Source organism: Branchiostoma lanceolatum, chromosome 10, assembly GCF_035083965.1.
Source record: "Branchiostoma lanceolatum isolate klBraLanc5 chromosome 10, klBraLanc5.hap2, whole genome shotgun sequence".
Taxonomy (NCBI): domain Eukaryota; kingdom Metazoa; phylum Chordata; class Leptocardii; order Amphioxiformes; family Branchiostomatidae; genus Branchiostoma; species Branchiostoma lanceolatum.
This window is the reverse complement of record NC_089731.1, coordinates 16,725,338-16,744,353: the sequence shown is the minus strand read 5'-3', so window position 1 is coordinate 16,744,353 and position 19,016 is coordinate 16,725,338.

Below are 19,016 nucleotides of genomic sequence, written 5' to 3'. Positions count from 1 at the left end.
AGGCCTTCTGACATGCTAAAGGGCAAAGGCAAATGATTTAAAATGGCAAGTATAACTAAGTAATATAGGAGTAAAATATGCCTAAAGTCAAACAGATAAGGACTAAGTGAACTATATTTTTGAAAGGACTACTTGCACAATGAACTATTGAATCCCATGATGAAATCACAATCATTTGATAGCTGATAGTGCATTTTGGATGCGCAAAAGCTTACGTTTTAACCTAGTCATCTCTACGTTTAGACACACGTAAATATATTTTTTATGCATGTATTTCAATTTTTTGTTTTCTGAGACCATGTTGTTCTCTTCCATTTATCACAGAAATCATGTTCAGGCCTAAATAAAAGGGACTAAGTCAATTGACGTATCTTACAGAACCAGCACCAGAACTGCACCCAGAATCGAGATGCCGATATCGGTAGACAAAACTTATTTTGACTGACCCCCGCGTAGTCCAGTTGATGAGAGAGCTCATCATCAAACGTTCAGTTCTAACCTTGCATCTGAGGATACCAGGCGCAGGCACCAGGCGGTACCCTGGAAGATAATCGTAAGTATTTTTCGGGGAAGCTAGTAGGCCAGGCAATGACACACACTCCCAGTGTGACGCCGGGAAAACAGACAACAAAATACAAGATGTTTACAAGAATGCGAGGGACTATGTGCTGGTAAGATAACAATAATTTTTCCAGAGGAGAAGATAACTAAGGATGCAGATAGCAACGTCAAAATTAGCCACTGCTGTGATGTACTGTTCGTAAAAAAAACAGCCTAATTCCAGATATTGCACAAATAATTGTATTTTTAGAGTGAAAAATATATCCAGGTGACTAGTGACGACCTTGTAATTTATTGGCCAGGGAATGTAATTAGTCGTAGCATGAATACTTCCCACTTTGCACCCATTTGTTGAGTGTACGGGTGCACATTACAAAGTCATTATTTCATTTGTCTTTAATACCAAGTCATTATTTCATTTGTCTTTGATATTGTCTTTGTCGCGTGCGACGTCTACGGCAAAGTTTACAAGAGCTCCGGCCGGGTCAGCAAACACAAAGCCATGGAACACGAAACGTCCAGTAAGTTGTCTATTTGAGATTTGGGCTCAATTCTAAGCATTTAAAGTTGTAAAAGTTGTTGATGTTTCACTGTGGACGGAATTTCTACACAACATAGGTAAGGTTTCCAGTACTTCAAATACCGATTTTTTTAAACTTCAAACAGGTCAAAATTATTGCATTTTAAGACGTTTTCATACTGTTGAGCAAATAGGCGGCATTTTCCCAATAGATTATGATACCTCCGGCCAAATAATATATAATATGTTCCAATCCGTACCTGTCGGCTGCCATGTCGAGCTATCTGTCAACAAGAGCATAATTTCCTTCAAACTGATTAAGCACCACAGCCAGCTGCAGGGACGTCCAAGAGTGGGGAGGAACGGAGGAGTCATGACAACGAGTCAATGGCAGGACCACACAAGGCTACCAAGGCCAAGCGTAAACTCCAAGGTAAATTTGGACAAAACAATGAGGTTGCTATCCATGATCCTTCCTCCATGCTGGGTTTCTGATTGGTCAATGTCTCTGTGTCTATGTAATGATTGATCAACATGATCTAGCCATATAGGGCTGTGGACAGTTCCACTTTAAGACAGTAAATTTTTTTTTAGTCAAGGAACGTTGGACGTTAAGAAGAAGAGCCTTCTCCCCTTACAATAACTAAATATTGGAACGGAAAAACAGGTCTGAAGTGTTCAATTCAATTATTGAACACTTCAGATATATTATTTACAACTTGTGGCAATTCTAGAATGCTACAGTATCATCATAACCGATATAAATTGGAGACTTATGATTGGTCGACATCATCAGGCTATATGATAATGATGTATTATGTTGACAATGACAATATCTAAATTTTGATTCATTGTAGTAAAAATAAGGTGTTGCATTATGTAGCCTTACATATTTTCTATTCCACTACAGGAGGAATTCAGGGAAATATATCTGCAATAGAGGAAATGTGCAGACTTGTACGATCAGGACCAGTCGCCAACCAAGCTGCCGTGCACGTTACCGCTGCCGTGCACGTTACCGCTGCTGTGCACGTTACCGCTGCCGTGCACGTTACCGCTGCCGTGCACGTTCCCGCTGCGGCCGGAACGGACTCTGCGGCCGGGATGGGCCCTGACAGGGGGATATTTGCACCAGTGATTCATCTAACAATATACACCAAAGAATAGGTGCATCAACAACATTGATATCATATTTCCTATATTAGAATCGATCTCATAATGCAGAAGCGTTTTACATAATACCAATTTCACACAGACAATATGTTGAAACAATTATTTGCAATCTTGGCATGTCAATCCACTCTATCCATGATCAGTCCTCCATGCTGTGTCTTCTTCTGATTGGTCAATGTCTCTGTGTCTATGTCCTGATTGATCAACATGATCTAACCATATAGGGCTGTGGACAGTTCCACTTCAAAACAGTAAAAGTTTTTTTTAGCCAAGGAACGTTGCACGTTTAGAAGAAGAGCCCTCTCTCCTTACATATTGGAACGGACAAACAGGTCGTTTATTGCAGTAATTGAACACTTCCGATATATTATTTACAACTTGTGGCACTTTTATAACGTTACAGTATCATCATAACCAATATGAATTGGAGACTTATGATTGGTCGACATCATCAGGCTATATGATAATGATGTATTATGTTAACAATGACAAAAAATGAAAATATTATCTAAATTTGGATTTATTGTAGAAAAAATAAGGTGTTGCATTATGTAGCCTTACATATTTTCTATTCCACTACAGGAGAAATTCAGGGGAATATCTCTGCAATAGAGGAAATGTGCAGACTTGCAGTCACCAACCAACCTGCTGTGCACGTTCCCGCGGCCGTGCTCGTTCCTAATGCGGCCCAGACGGACCCTGTGACCAGGACAGAGCACGTTCCCACTGCCGTGCCCGTTCCAGATGCGGCCCAGACGGACCCTGCAGCCGAGACAGAGCACGTTCCCGCTGCCGTGCCCGTTCCAGATGCGGCCCAGACGGACCCTGCCACCAGGACAGAGCACGTTCCCGCTGCCGTGCCCGTTCCAGATGCGGCCCAGATGGACCCTGCGACCAGGACAGAGCACGTTCCCGCTGCCGTGCCCGTTCCAGATGCGGCCCAGACGGACCCTGCGACCAGGACAGAGCACGTTCCCGCTGCCGTTCCTAATGCGACCCAGACGGAACCTGCGACCAGGACAGAGCACGTTCCCGCTGCCGTGCCCGTTCCAGATGCGGCCCAGACGGACCCTGCGACCAGGACAGAGCACGTTCCCGCTGCCGTGCCCGTTCCAGATGCGGCCCAGACGGACCCTGCGACCAGGACAGAGCACGTTCCCGCTGCCGTGCCCGTTCCAGATGCGGCCCAGACGGACCCTGCGACCAGGACAGACCCTGCAGCCGGGACGGGCCCTGCGGCCAGGACAGGCCCTAGCAGCAGGGGGATATTTGCCCCAGGGATTCATCTAACAGGTACAGTATTAGGTGCCAAATGTTAGACAGTCTTATCATGCAATGCAGCTGATTTATTAACTTTCCTTTTTAGTCATGCAAATTAGGGGTCCAAAATCGGATCATTTTGATGATTCATTAAGACTTAGCCACAAAACAAGGATGACATTGGAAAACACAAAATGTATTCTCAAATTATCATGTTCAGACAACATTTAAAAAACAGACACATACCAAATCTTAAATATTGATTGTATCGTTTATAGTGGAATATTTGCAGCTACCCTACTCAAACCATCAACCTTCCAACTCTTGCCCTACTGTTTTCAACCAGTGCCTTCAACCGTTCGCCTATTTCCCCATCCCCACCTGCTCCTCACAGGAAAACTACGCACCTTTTTCAATTATTCCTCCTCATTATATACTCCTGCACATTATATACTCCTGATCCTCCAAGCATACATGCTTTGCTACACACTTCTTCTTCTTAAGTAGATCACATCTCCTCTGATTCGTTACAATAAACAACTTAGTTAATTACTAGAAGTCACCTGTCTGAGGCGCACAAGGACAGGTGAAGCACTGCGAATAATGATGCAGAAATCATCTGATACAATCTATGCAAATGAGGACATACACATTATCCATGTTAGATTCGTTCTGGAATAGTTTTTCTAATCAAGAAAATCAAACTATTAATATCATATGATATGTGTTTCCATGGTTTCCCACGGATGCTTAAATCGATTCAGGGTTCGCAACCGGTTCTTCATGGCAAGGCCTTACCATCTACCCCCCGTGGTTAGAGTCAGAACTGTCCTGGCTCCCCCGTGGTGTTTCAATCAAAAGTAAGTTTGTTTTTAAATATATCTGACATTGCGGTAGCATTTTTATCTCCATGAAAAATGGAGATATTGTTTTGGGTGTGTCTGTCTGTCTGTCTGTTTGTTTGTTTGTCTGGTTGTTTGTGTTTCCGGACCACTCTAGTCAGCATAACTCAAGAGCCTCTTGATGGATTATGATGATATTTGGTATGTGGGCGGGTGTTGTGAAGCCGAAATTCAAGGTTGATTTTGGGCCCCTGGTATGTGACCTTGGTACTGCAGCAGAACTTCAATTTTTGTATCTTTTGACCTGGACATGCTGTGGTCTTGATTTTTGGGTGGCAGATAGCTTCTGATGTAATAAAGAAGTGGTGTAGGTTTGGACTCCCTAGCAGCTTCCTCTGGAACTGCAGGGGCGTTTTTGATAAAATCTTCTAAGAAGAATAACTGAACAAAGGAACAACGGATTTCCATGATATTTAGTATGCAGGTAGCTTAGATAGGGATGTACACAATGAAGTGCAAATTATGCTAATTGGGACTTAATTTGCATAGCTAATGAGGAAAATCTATATTTGCAGTGTTTTCCATTATCAGACTCAAATACTTGTAGCATATGTAGTTTATGGAAAGTCGAGCATTAATTTCTAATTTGCATAATTAATGCAAAACACCATAATTAATCTAATTGGAAAAGTATAGGACTGTCAATATTGCAACATTCGTAAGTTAGATAAAGGTGTTTATGACCAAGCATATATTATGCAAATGTGTAAGTCATTTGCATGAACAGAATTGTTCATGGAGATATGAGGTCGTGGAACTCTTGTTCGAGATGTTTTCCTTCAACGACCAGTTGGAGAAGGCCTGTCGGCAGGTATGTTCCCTTTTCAAATGTTCTTTCGGGGCGATACGATTGTCTCCAACATCTTAGGTTTTCACATAGCCAGTATGTAGCCGGTATAACCGCCATTTTAGGCGTATGCACCGGCCGGTATTGTTTACATTGATGTCCAAGGTACATAATGCTGTGTGGGGATCAGGCCGATACTAGTGCCAACTTTATCAAACATCTACTCATAAACTCTAAAAATATGGTCATGGCACAGAAATCACAGAAGTTTGGCCCTTGATATATTCACAGAAGTTTGATGAAACGTTTCAGGTGAAACGGTAGATGTACTAGCCTAGTCACAGTCCGAGTCTACGGGTCGGCTTAGGTCTGTTTTACCGTGCCCAGTCTGCTATATTTACCTGTCAGAATGTCTTCTTAGTTGCCATATAGAGTTTCGCAGCCACCGTAGTTTCGGCTAATTAAAGCCAACCCTGTAAACACGGGCGGGCTTATTTGTTTCGGCGGGCGGGCATCGCTCCCACCACCGTAAATAAACCGGGGAGCTCCCGACGAGCATCAGTGTTCTCATTAGGATTTTTCACAGAAGGACAACTTTTCGCGGGCCGCTAAAGACCGTTAAATAACGGTTGGGAGCCTGTCATCTTCCTGCACAAAATTTTGAAATTCATAACCAAATAAGACACTCACTTCCTGCATTTTGAGGGATACGTTCTGTGTAATTAAGTTTTTTCTGTCACATCCGCATTCTAAATCCAAATATGAACTTTTTGATGCATGATTTGGTTTTTCCTAGAAAGAAACACCCCTATGCTCATTGAGACAGCATCGGGGTCCAGATCACATCATCGGGGGCCCCCAAGGCCTGGTGAGAACACTGAGAAGTTTTGAAAATTGAATTCAACAATAAGAAAAATATCACGGTTGAACCATTTACATGCTCACTGACCGTAAGTCACTTTCTGGCAGTTCACTGAAATGGGCGTTGGCTACCCTAGCAACACATAGCAACCACCTTTGACCGCAATTTTCACACATTTTCCCCATTGTTCGATAATTACCCCCTCTCCACCTACTGTGAAAACTTTTCAGGTGGGGTGCCGCTGGGCAGGCCAGGCTGCTACCTGGCACCCTGGGGAGTGTGAATGAGCTTAATATATGGCTGTTTGGAAAACCAAGCTAGGATGTGTATTCTAAGAAATCAACAATGGGTTCAATTTTAAAACGTTTTCCCGTGTCTACAAACTATTTCTAGCCTCTTTAAAACACACACGTCAAATAAATTGATAGATTCACACGGAGCAGTTGTTTCAAAATGAATTCAAATACTTGTAGCCAGACATATAAAAGTTGCCAGATTGAACAGGGTTGATTGGCGTTCAAGAGGAGATAGAAACTGCATTTCCCGTTGTGTAAACCTATAACGTTACAACCTTGTACCAAACAGAATGCATTAATGAGATTTCCTTGACTTAAAAAACCAGGGTGCCAGGAGCGCGGTGGTCTGACACCCAGGCTAGATGAAAAAGGGATCCAAGACTTGAATCAATAGAGATGGACTTGCTGGAGAAAAAAAGATGCCAACAAACCAGGCGAGCAATGCCACCCCCCTCCTGTTTTGTTTCTCTGCACTGACTGAGAAATGTTGAGACTTAAACATTGTATAATTCAGGTCAACCGGGCGTTACAAAATGGCGTCATCAACGTCTCAGAGCTTTTATCATATGGACCAAGTCCCAGTGTATGGACATACATGGCAAAAATTTTGAACTTCAAAAATTCTACGTTCAACTACGGGTGAAAAAATGATTTCTGTGTGCTGTGTAAGCAGTCTTTTTATACCACTTGCTGACTGGTTTAGATTTGTATAATATCTGTGGCAATCAACATCAATGGAGTCTAGGAGACATGATAAGCGGCTGTCTGGTTTTGTCTCGTTTGTTAGAGGTGCGGATACACATGTTAACTTTTCGCTTTGTTAGTTTTATGATCACCAAATGCATCGTTGTTATTTGAATAGTCTCCAAAAATCTTCTGACCATAATTTTCTTAGCAACCGCATGTGTATGTATGTTGTACTTTAAAACTTTGAGATAACATAAAGAGAATTATTGTTTGTACATCACCTATGCTTGAGACCATGTTTGTGTATTGTTTTTAAAACCAAGCCATACTGTGTCTGGCAGGTAAGCCACTGCCAGGTAAAGCTGTGAACAAGCCATTGTTCTGCGTAGGTAGTCTGCTCTCCTACTGTGAGGGTGCTGTGTCAACAACTTGATTGGCCATATTGTTCACAAATCATAACAAAGAGATCACATTTCACATCTGGGGATGCCAAAAGTCCTTATTTTGTAGTCTATTTTTTGATCAAGTGGTGCATGTTCAGATAATGTCATTCCAACTTACAAAAAACATGGATGGAAAGAACACATGTTGCACAATAATCTCTCGTTGAGACCATTGTTGTGGAGGATTCCAGTGCTTAGCTATGCCTTCATGAATATTTCCAATGGCCTATTTTTGTCAAATTTTTAAACATATTATGAAAAATATTTGTTCTGATTATAGTAGTAGACATAGCCTCAACGGGATGTTGTAGAGTGGTCTTCGCTGAGTACTTACATACCAAATTTGTCTTAAAAAAGGATGTCTGTGCGATGCACATAGTGTTTAAAGGTAGTTATCTTGTCAAGTGCTTATTATATTAATATTGAGATATGGATAAGGTATATATGAAGCGAATGTGGTTAGATCGTATCTTACTAATATGCACCACCAAAACATGTCAGCAATTCCGGAGAAAAACCATCAGGTAAGCGGGAACTAGGCATGAAAGTCGGGGCAGCAGTTAATTAGGCTGGAGGCTGAAAAGTGACTTACGGTTAGTGAGTGTATGATGTAACAGTCACTCCATTTCGCATATGCTCTGAGTTTGGAATAGTCCATCTTTACTTGAGGAATACTTTTTTGTTCAGATGTCCATTTTGTCAAGCAAGGCTCTATACCTAAGTTTAGTACATGTACAATACAAATAATAGAAATAATACAATGTTTTAAAATCCCTTGGATATCAGGTAATTTGTATTTTCCCTTACAGCTCTTGTAAGATGTACATGTAAGTTTGTATTTCATCTTTGCAAAATGGATCTATCGTTACTAGTAGGAGAAAATATTTGCAATATCTAGTGAGGAAGGGAAGGGGGTTAGGTAGCGTGCATTGTCCAGTGGTTAGTGATCTTGCCTCTGGAACTAGAAGCCCTGGGTTCGATCCCGTCTGTGTCGCTCACCCGACATGCACGCTGCTGGAAAGGGTCGCAGTCCTTAGGACGGGGCGTTAAGCCCTGGTCCACTGTCATTGTGCTTGTCAAAAAGAGCTGGGGAATTTCCCCGGTATAATGAACCTGTAAATACTGTACATACGCGTCTGTTTTTTTTGTCAAGACCGGTGGAAGATTAGTTCATTGAGTTCATTTGAGCTAGACTGGTTCAAGATCACTTTCCTTTTTTAAGGTAAGGAGTGAGCAGAGACAGTGCATGTTGGGGGGGGGGGGGGGTAGATGGTTGAAAACTGGGGCACTGGAATAAGTTTACACAAGCTCAAAACATACATATGTATTACATTTAGGGCTCAAATAGTGGGTGCATGTGCACCTGTGTGCACCCAAAACTGTACCTGTGCACCTAATTTTTGACTGGGTGCACCAGTGCACCTGGATATTTTCAAAGGCTATCAGGTAAAGGTACTATACGATACCTTAGTAATAGTGTACAGAATATTCTTGAAATGTATTGTGTAACTATCAGAAGATACTATATAACCTTTTGTTGTACTTTATGTGATGTATTACTTGTTTAAGATTTTGAAGTTAGCTATAGAATTACAGATTGTTCTTTAAGAGCGTTAAGCTTTGTAGTTATGTTTTGCTGACATTTTGCTGCACCCCAAATTCTTTCAAACACCTATTTCCAAAAATGAATTTCAAGCCCTGACATTAATTTCCATAAACTTTTCACAGTTCAAGACCAGTCAAGCTGGCATGTCCTTCAAGCCATCCCCAAAGAGTAGGCGGAAGTCCATTCCCGTGAAGCGGGTAAGTATCAGTTATTATTACGAGTCTTACATTCCTGAAGATTACACGCTTGCAGATGATGATGTACACTTCCCAACTTAACTTGTTGATTTTGGTCCAATTCATGCTTTATGGTGTTTTTCCTTTGAACATGCGAATGGTTCTTTGGCAGACTATCACGCTAACAATCATGACAAAGACGTCAATATGATGAGGAAGTGGCGTCTTGATTGGAAAGTTGCACATGCACATGAACAGAAAACAAGCTACGTTCAATACACTGTTTGAATTCCAAGACATTTTCAACGAACCTGCTTTAAGCGCAAAAGTGCAAACGAGTTACACCTGTTAAATCAATTATCACAGGACAACAATCTGTCCCACATGTTTGAACGAAACAATGAATTCATGTTGCCATCTGTTAAGAAGAGTAGTATATGAAAAAGCGGGAAACCCACTGGCCTACACAACCCACTGTGCAGTCTCGCAGTCAGCCAGGCGTACTTTCGGCGGATGCAAAATAACGGTAAGTACACTACATACGTACTTCGCAAGGTCCAGAAAACAATCCCAGGAGATGAAAATGTGGACTTGAAGAGCCAGTTCTAAAGATGTTGCAGCTCCACAAATAACGGTAGTTAAGCTTTGATAACTGTATTGTTAGAAAGTATTAATCATTACAGCCACCATGTACCTGATTTTACATGCAATTTCAATTCCCAAAGAGAGCTGCCAGAAGCTTGTGGTAGGCTATCATTCCCGCTTGCAGCAAATCATCAAGTACTAAAGACAGTGCGACCATGCCCCTTGTAGGGGTGTGAATAATTTTGAAACCTACTTTTTTGTTGTTTAAGTTTTGTCATTTTTTACCTTGATACTGTGCACAACAAACTGTTAGACAAAGAAACACAACTGTTCGCTGAAGTTGACAAATCGTTATGCTTTTTTCCTGCTTTTGTGACTGGCCTCTAAACACATCTGCAGTATCTCATCGATCAAGCGGTTCGTCTCTTGTTGGAATATTAAACGTGTATACGTGTATTTATTAAGTATTACATGTTCACAACGGAATGTCCTCAATAGCATGACGCCTGAATATTGTAGTTCTAGTATTGCTGGAAGACGCTTTTGTTCCATGAGGTTAAGGCATCTTTGAGAATAGAAATATGCAGATCAAGTCTGAACCATGGCTGTAAATGTGCTCTATGAAATAAATGTCATTTGCTCTGGTATTAAATTGTAATAAACTATCTTTTCACCACTTCTAATTTTTTGTCTTACTCTGCAGCTGTAATGTTCCACAATTTGGCAAAATTCCCAAAACATAACGGGGGAAGAATATTTTCTGCATGCAACTGTAACAATGATGCACTTTGAGTAGTGTTATGTATTAATGAGATCGGGAGCAGCTTGTACCCAAGCCCGACAGAGTGAGATCAATGCGCGGCAGGCCTGCCCCTCTGCATCAGAAACGCCCCTGGAGACGAATCAGCACATCGGACAGCAACCAGCAACGCGTCCCGTCCCGTAGTCGGCAGGTTCTTTAAACGTACTTTGATCGGTAGGCTACGGCCCTTAGAGGTTATACATGTAAACAAACATATATGTCCAGTATCAGGGTGAAAAGGCTTTTCCGTACGCGTTTGGACGCATCCGAAGTTAGAGTTATGTCATCAATGGCCGGCATCACAGAAGGTGTGTTTGTATGTCCTTTGCCTATATTAAGCATGTGTGCTTATTAATGCGTAATATTTTTTTCAGAAATTACAAAACCATTAGTCATATCAAATAATTCTCTTTAGTATGTCAAGTTGGTATACATTCCTGGAGACAGTATGCAGTGTATGCTTTCATATGATATGTAACAAGTGTATGTACCATCTTTTATAAAGGTATAGGAAGGATAAGAGCAACCCGAAGTCGATGGATTATAAGATGAAATCATAATGTCGTTTAGGAGAGACATGGGACGCCCCATTCTAACGGGATGCCCGAAGAAGTGGGAGGAATGCCCCATATCAGGCTGAGGTGCCGTTACCCGGAATAAGAAAACCCACGACAGGAGGAAGTAACGAGCCACAACTGGGAGGAATGCCCCATACCAAGCTGCGGTGCCGTCACCCAGAATAAGAAAAGCCACGACATGAAGGAGGTCACGAGCCACAACTGCCTTCTGCGCCAGGTTAAGTTGACTCAAAAATATCACCTACTTTATAATCACCGTGTCACTTGTTACCTTATTGTTTTCAATGCTGTGATATTAATTTTTATTCAGTTATAATACATTAGTAATCCGATTCTCCCCCCCCCCTATTTTCTTGCCATTTAAAAGACTATAAAATTATATAAGAACAGGAATAAAAAATAGGATTTCTTTCGAGATAACATTAGATGACAACTATGTATACTGACAGGCAGGCAGGATACAAGTTTTATCCATCATTTTCGATAACAGTGTCTGATCATCAATACCGAATACTCCTCATACCAAAGAATTTACACTGAACATGCTCTTATTTCCTATCTTCAGGCGGCGAACCAAGGAGGTGGAGACCACATTGTACGTGACCCCCTACACAGCTTCAAGTGGACGGTGGCCGATCCGACAAGGTCGGTGAGATCTCAGACCTTCGCCATGAGTGGGGAAAGGAGATAGGCGGCGATGACGACCCCACCTGCATATATATATATGTGTGTATGTATGTCATTTGCCTATGTTAGGCAGGTATGCTTCTTAATGTGTAATATTTTTTTCCAGAAATAACAAATCCATTGAATAAGAATATTTCCATGTCAAGAAGAACATTCGTTATATCAAATAATTCTCTTCATTCTTCTCTTCATTCATAGGGTTAAAATGGTCGCAGGTGACCAGGCAGAGTCTGTGACAGCGACAGTTGCCATGCTGACAGGAGTGGGAAAGGGATTTTTTTTTCTTTTTATAATTTTTTTTCAAACTTTATCAACATACGTAATAATACATTAAAGTACATGGGAAATCATAACTAATCGTAGTGTTGATTGACATACATAATAATACATAAAAATACATGGAAATCATAACTTATTGTAGTGTTGATTGAAATTACAATGATGGTTTTAAAAAATGTAATTGCTTATCAACTTCTATGATGTTTTTAAGTCGGTTTCTAAAGAGGGCAAAATTGGTTTGACATTTTGAAGAAAACATAAATATACACAGTACTTAGCAATAAGAATACAGTGTGCAAGTGTGGTAACAGGGTGATAACCTTCAATTATACCAAATATGATCATCTTTTCATTTAGGACCAAGTCCTGTTTGGTGCAACGTTTCCACCAGATACAGAAATGTTTCCAAAATTTTTCAACGTCTTTGCAATACAGAAATAAATGTTCAATCGTATGTTTTTCTATACAGTTGTTCCATTGATCAGATTCTATTAGATTTGTTTTTCTTAACAAACTGTTTGTAGCTAGGTAGTGGGAAAGGGATGGGACCTGCACAATATTATCGTGTTGACTTAACTGCATACGTGACTGTAAACTACGGCACAATTCAGTCTCCATACTGCAATGCCGTTTTGTTCCATGTTTTTATCAATAAACCAATTACTACCACACAACATCACCAACATCACCATCCAACTTGTATTGCAGCCTTGAGTCAACATTTCGTACAGGAACCAAGGCAGTAACATGTTCTCTTTTATTTTTATTTTGTTGTATTCACATATATTTTAGATAACATTGAGTATAGGGCTTTAATACATGAATACAAAACGAGAGTAAAATTCAATGTCAATGAATGAATGTAAACAAGACAAGTTCTATTGAATTGTGAGTCCAAATCCTTTTTAAAGATGGTGACAGAGGCTTGGACATTAGAGGGCAATTCATTCTACAAGTATTATCATTGTTTTAAAAAAAAAGCTAATAGTTTGTATCAAAGCTATGAGCTAGAAGTTTCGTTGACCTGTATATTACATCTGTGTTTATTTCCTGGAATGGCCATGTTTGGGCAGAGAAATATGCTACATATGTATTTTTGAACCACGTCAGTAAAAGGCTAGCAACAAACAACAAGAGTAGAACTCCTCCCTGTAGAATATTATGCAAATTCTTCATGTTATTTTTCATTAAAAAAGTTTAAAGAAGATATTGTCGGTGCGTATTTTCTTGTCCATAGTACTAACGTGGGAGTTATGTTTGAGACCATAAGGCACTTAACATAAGGCCTATGGCAGATAGACAAGTATGTTGCAACGAAGAATTAAGTGTACGATAGGAATATGAATAGCCAGCAGGTAGTGTTGATTATCGGACGTTGCGATATCCATTCGAGGAAAAATCCGAAAACCAAAAAAGAAAAAGGAAAGGTGCGATTTCCACCCGGCAAAAACGTGCTCCTGTACGAAGTGCAAGAACAAAACAAAGGGTTTGGAGGCACTCTGTGGACGGGGCTCGCTGTACAAATCCAAAATTGGTACCAGCTGCCCATTGTACACCCTGCTGTATAAAATCGAAACAGCAACAAGAGTAGGGCAGGCCCAAGACATAATCCACCGAGAACTGTAAGCGGTAATTCGAACCTGCCAGAGGCGTCCCATAATGTGATGCTAACCCTTGCCAAACTGTTGTCTAATGTAGCATTAATGCCGCACTACGCGCTCCTTATCGGAGCACATTGGGCATTTATGCTGGATTCCCTCTGCTCCTTTGGAACAGAGCATTAATGCCAGCATACACCCCTGTCCATTAATCATCATTTACCACCCAGTCTTCTTGGACTGAAGGGGAAGTGGAAACCCTTTCCCCTGGCTGGTGCCAGTAGGGGTGGTCACACCAAATTAACCCTCTGCCCCCTAACTACAGTCCACCCTTGTTAAAAACCCCAGCTGTTGCAGGGTGCTAATGTATAGGTCAAGCATGACTAAAGGCCGTTACAGAAAGCACTAATGCTGGAAAGATGCCAACTAATTGGTTCAAGCCTTGGTCCAAGGCATGGCTGCTAGGACATTGAGGGACTGGTATTTGGACAGCCATAATTACCATGAAATTACCATGGCAGTGTGCACTAACCAAGCATTAGTGCTGCATAAGTATTTCTGGCATTAATGCAACATTAGACAACAGTTTGGCAAGGGAAGACTACGGTCGAAAGACGTCTTTCTTAGCAGAGAACATTACATAGTTAAGACGGGCATGGAACTCTTGGGTCTCCTGCAAAGTTGTGTCACTTGGGAGCAAGACACAAAACCATTCGGGCAGAACTTTATTCACTGGAGACTTGAACTTTTCGAGAGGATGAAGTTACCAAGCCCACCTGGTATGGTGAAAGTAAGTACCAAAAAAAAGTTTATTATTCACCGCTGCAAGACTACAATTCTATTATCCTGGTAAAGGACCAGTTCATTTTTTCTAGTTTTTATAAGTTCTTCCACCAGCAGTTAGTGTTTCCAAATTGCTGTTCACTGTAGCGCACAGAATCCACCCACACGAGCACCCCTGGCTACCAACCCCGTACCGCAGGTTACACCCCTCACAACTCCGGCGGCTTCCTGGGCCTCCTGCATGACCATGCCGGGCCTGAGGCCTGGAGCCAGTCTCACCACCAGGCCCAGGTCCAGTCCGACCTTATATCTTCAGCGATTATTGTGGTGTCTTTTTCTAATGGGTCTCTATTTTGACTATGTTTATTGTATCAGGTTAGCTAATGATGTAACGTTATGTCATTGTCGGGATATTCTACTTTATGCTATGCTATGTTTCGTTAGTTTTTATGTATTGTATTGATTGTAGGATGTATCATCCAGTGGGTCGTTGGATTGTAACATTAGCAAATTGGTATGCCATACCAAGTTCTGTAATATTTTTTGTTTGTTTGTTTATCTCGTAAATGCTAATATTGTGCCGTTCTCCTATTTGAGAGTTGTTAAAACGTTAGATCATCATCCGATGTTCCCATCGTTCTGTCATTAGGTTTTGAAGGTTACGTTTGTAATACATATTCATTAAATAGTTTTCTTAATGTTAAGTTAAATGATGCGGGAGCATCATTAGCGTGCCGGGGGGATGGTGTAACAGGCAACATATTAGCGTAAGGACCGCCCGGGGGTCACGTGGTGGGAGCACGTGACACGGGCGCGTCCTGGCGTCAACCTGACCACGCCCCGTCGCGCTCGCGTAACCCCGCCTTCCAGAAAGCTTATAAAGATCGGTGTAAGACGTCTGTAAGGAAGCATTAGAGCAGAGATCATCCCGCTGTCGTCTTGTATCACCCCGGTTAGAGTAGTATCATTCGTCGTCCATCCAGTTCTGTTCAGGTATTTGTATCTTCTTAGTAACTTCCTATATAATTTCCGTTAGTTCCTTGCATTCATTGTATGTATGATCGACAGCAGTATCTTGAATAAAGTATCACATCAAACTGTAAACCGAACCCGAGTCTTGGCAGTATTTGGTGAGAGCTTCGTGTGGTGAGAGCACATAGTATAGTTATATACACGTCTTAGTGTGGTGAGAGCACATCGTAACGTAAGAGTAATAGACCAGATCCTACCCTAAAGACCATCTGTTACACCAACAAACCACTGTGGAGAGTCTGAGACAACTACTACCCACCCAAGTTTCCGGTTCGTCCCCGTACGGAAAGGGAGATCCGCCGAGCAGCAAACCTGCCAGTGCCTGCTGCCCAGCCCCAGCCAGGTCCTGCAGGAATCCCACCTGGCAATCACTGGCCCAGGAAGCTTCCTGGAAAGAAATACCACTTCCTGTCGGCGTACACATGGGTACCCCCTACCTCTCTCCTAATTAATCCCATCCTATCCCCTCCTTCTCATCTCCCTTCACACAACCCGTCATTCGTAGCCCTGTCACTCTGTGTGAGGGCCCGCCCACCCCACCCCTTGTTAACACGAGGTTGTGTTGTTTATGATAAAGTGTTGTTGTTAAGATAGATCCGTTAGCATTGCTTGATACGCTGTAGATCGAAACTTCATGAGTGACTATTGGCTAGATCTCTAGTTTTAGAATTATCCTCGTTGATCATAGTTTTACGGTAGATTAACGTTTTTCCGTTTGATTTTCAAGTGTTATTGTTGACTCTATCCCAATTATTGTCCAGGTATAGAGAAGCATTTCTTCTATTAGCCTAGTTATTAGAGATTAGAGGCAACTTCCGACATTTAAGTGTTACGGTACATATATGGTTTCCCTATTGTTGATTCCTCAAGTGTTCAGTTGTGGAGAAGGAGAAGGCAATAAATGCTAGCCGTGTTCGTGACGGTGGCGACTACCCTATATAATTGTGTTTGTGTACATAGACAGGAGGTGGAGTTCTCTTCGGAACTTGTGAAGAAGAGAAGCTGAGAGACTGTGTTGCACCAGACCGTCTGAGGAGGAGTAGAAGCAGCTATGAGCGCCCATCATGTGATGTTGGACTCCACCCAGAATGTTTTGGCATAAATCACCAGTAACGTACCAGCTTACATACGTGTAGTTGGTGTGTATTTGATTTCTTCTGCATAGTTTTATTGTAAATGAAAGACATTGTTGCCCCTGGACAAACCTATTCATTGGTAGGACAATTTTTCTGAAAGGTGCCATGGGCTGGGTTTTGTGTGTGTGTGTGTTCGCTATTTTATATTAGCATTACCGTTGTAGGAATTAACTTTGATTTGTTTTCCATCGATCCTAGCATGTTTTTTTTTTCTCATACAGACCTAGAACAAGCATCATCCGACTTCCTAACGGACGCTTCAGACCACACCAAAAACAACCCCTACACAAGTACATGTGAAAGAATTATGTCGAGTCCCTGTGGGAACTTCGTAAGTACATTTGGTATTGCAAGAAACTTCCTTTTCAGCCCCTGCTGATCAGACATGGAAGTGTCTATGACCACAATGGGAGGCTAAGGGAGAACCTGGCAGACTTAAATTGGTATCATCCCCAGAGTCCCTTAGCGCCAATGGGTGTCCCTCAGATCCTCATCAGTACTTCCGTCGGAGGATGTTTAATGGGCACCGAATTTCAGCTACAGCTGTCTCATAGTGCGATATACACAAGGGCACGTGAGGTTGTGGATATTGATTCACGTAAAATCCGATCGGACCTGACTATGACACAGAAAACGCACATGTTGAACGTCTCATGACTCAAATCAGACGCTCCATCCACAGACCTCACATTTCTGGCAGAAGTGTTAATAATACCCGTAATACGCGGAACCATGCCACATTTACCTTTAAATAACATTTCGGTTAGGAACAAAATTGTCGGAGGAAATGAAAACCTGGGTGTGAGGGACAGAGTTATTGATGATGTGCCAGAATCATTCTTTGGTCAGCTGGCTGAATCTCTCGAGGAAAGGTGCCCCCTGATACATTCAATTGTATGGACATTAGTCGTCACAGATATAAGCTCTAGTAACAAGCACGGAACAAATGCTGTTAAGTTCAAGAGTGCGACACACGCTCGGTGTGGCGAAGGTAGGCATAAATTCACTTTCGTGAAAAGAAAAGTCTGTTAGCAGATTAGAGACATTTTCTTCTATGATGTAATATGTCCTGTTTTACCTCAATCAATCTTAATGCTTTGTATCAGTTAGCTTATTGTATTTGATCCAGTACTATATCAGTATCACTTACCACTTACTTGGCCTCCTGTCTTGCATTTTATGATGTATGTAGTTAGAATTGAGGAATTTTACCGCTGAGGAGGGGTAGGTAGTTCATCATCTTACCCAACGGTGGCCCTACAGACAGATGGTTATGTCAGCAAGTATGTTTTGATTCTGTACTTTTTCAGAATGTATTAAAGTAGGTACTAAGCATGCGACAGATCATTCAGGAGGGCTGGGAGTTTTGGTAGCAAGGCCAAGGGAGTTTGGCGGTAGGTACCTAGTTATATTCTTTGACTAAAGATGATGACAAGTTGTAAACAGCTTATTATTTTTTCTGTCATTATTGAAGAAGTTGTGCAAGGATTATAAGCTGTAGTTGAAACTCTGTTCTGGCTTGTTCAACTTTAAACGCTTAGTTTTGAGAGGTTCTTTTACATCTTTAGCAGCTGCTGTTCTGACAGAGTCCTATCAATGCCTGGTCCATCCTATCAGTTCTCTTTGTTTCCATCACACCCCTTCTAATTAGTTTAACAATTCTAGTGCATTTTCTTGTATACTTAGATGTTATTCTAACAATAATAGATTTTCTTACAGTGCTGGTTGAATTGCTCATAGCTGTCCCTATCCTCCAACAGTATGACCCAGCCCACCCACAGCTGGGATTGCCACAGACCCAGTTTTTCCTCAAGAAATTCTAATAGATGCAACCCCCCCATGCATGCCCTTGGAGCCAAAAAGGGGGAGACAGCCAGGGTAGACAGGACACGTAGACAGGCCCAGCTTTTTCCGCAAAACAGGCCAGGATGTCCCCCGTCGTGCTGACATGCAAAACATGTAGTTCACAGTAATCCTTTTACCGTGTGGTCGTGTGATCTCTGTGTGATTCAACGACAACAACGACACGATGTCCCAGTCCGGAATGCCCAAACCCTGGACTTTGCTGGCTTCCCGTCAGTCAATGTCAACAGGGCAAAATGGACGACATTAGTTGAGGTAAAGTTCATTGTGTTTTGTGAAAACGTTTCAAATCAATGAAGGAGGTCACGTTTCAAATCAATGAAGGAGTTCAATGAAGGAGGTTAAGATTATTTAAGTTTCGGGAGTAAAAAGTACAAATAATCAGTATTGAAAGAGATTC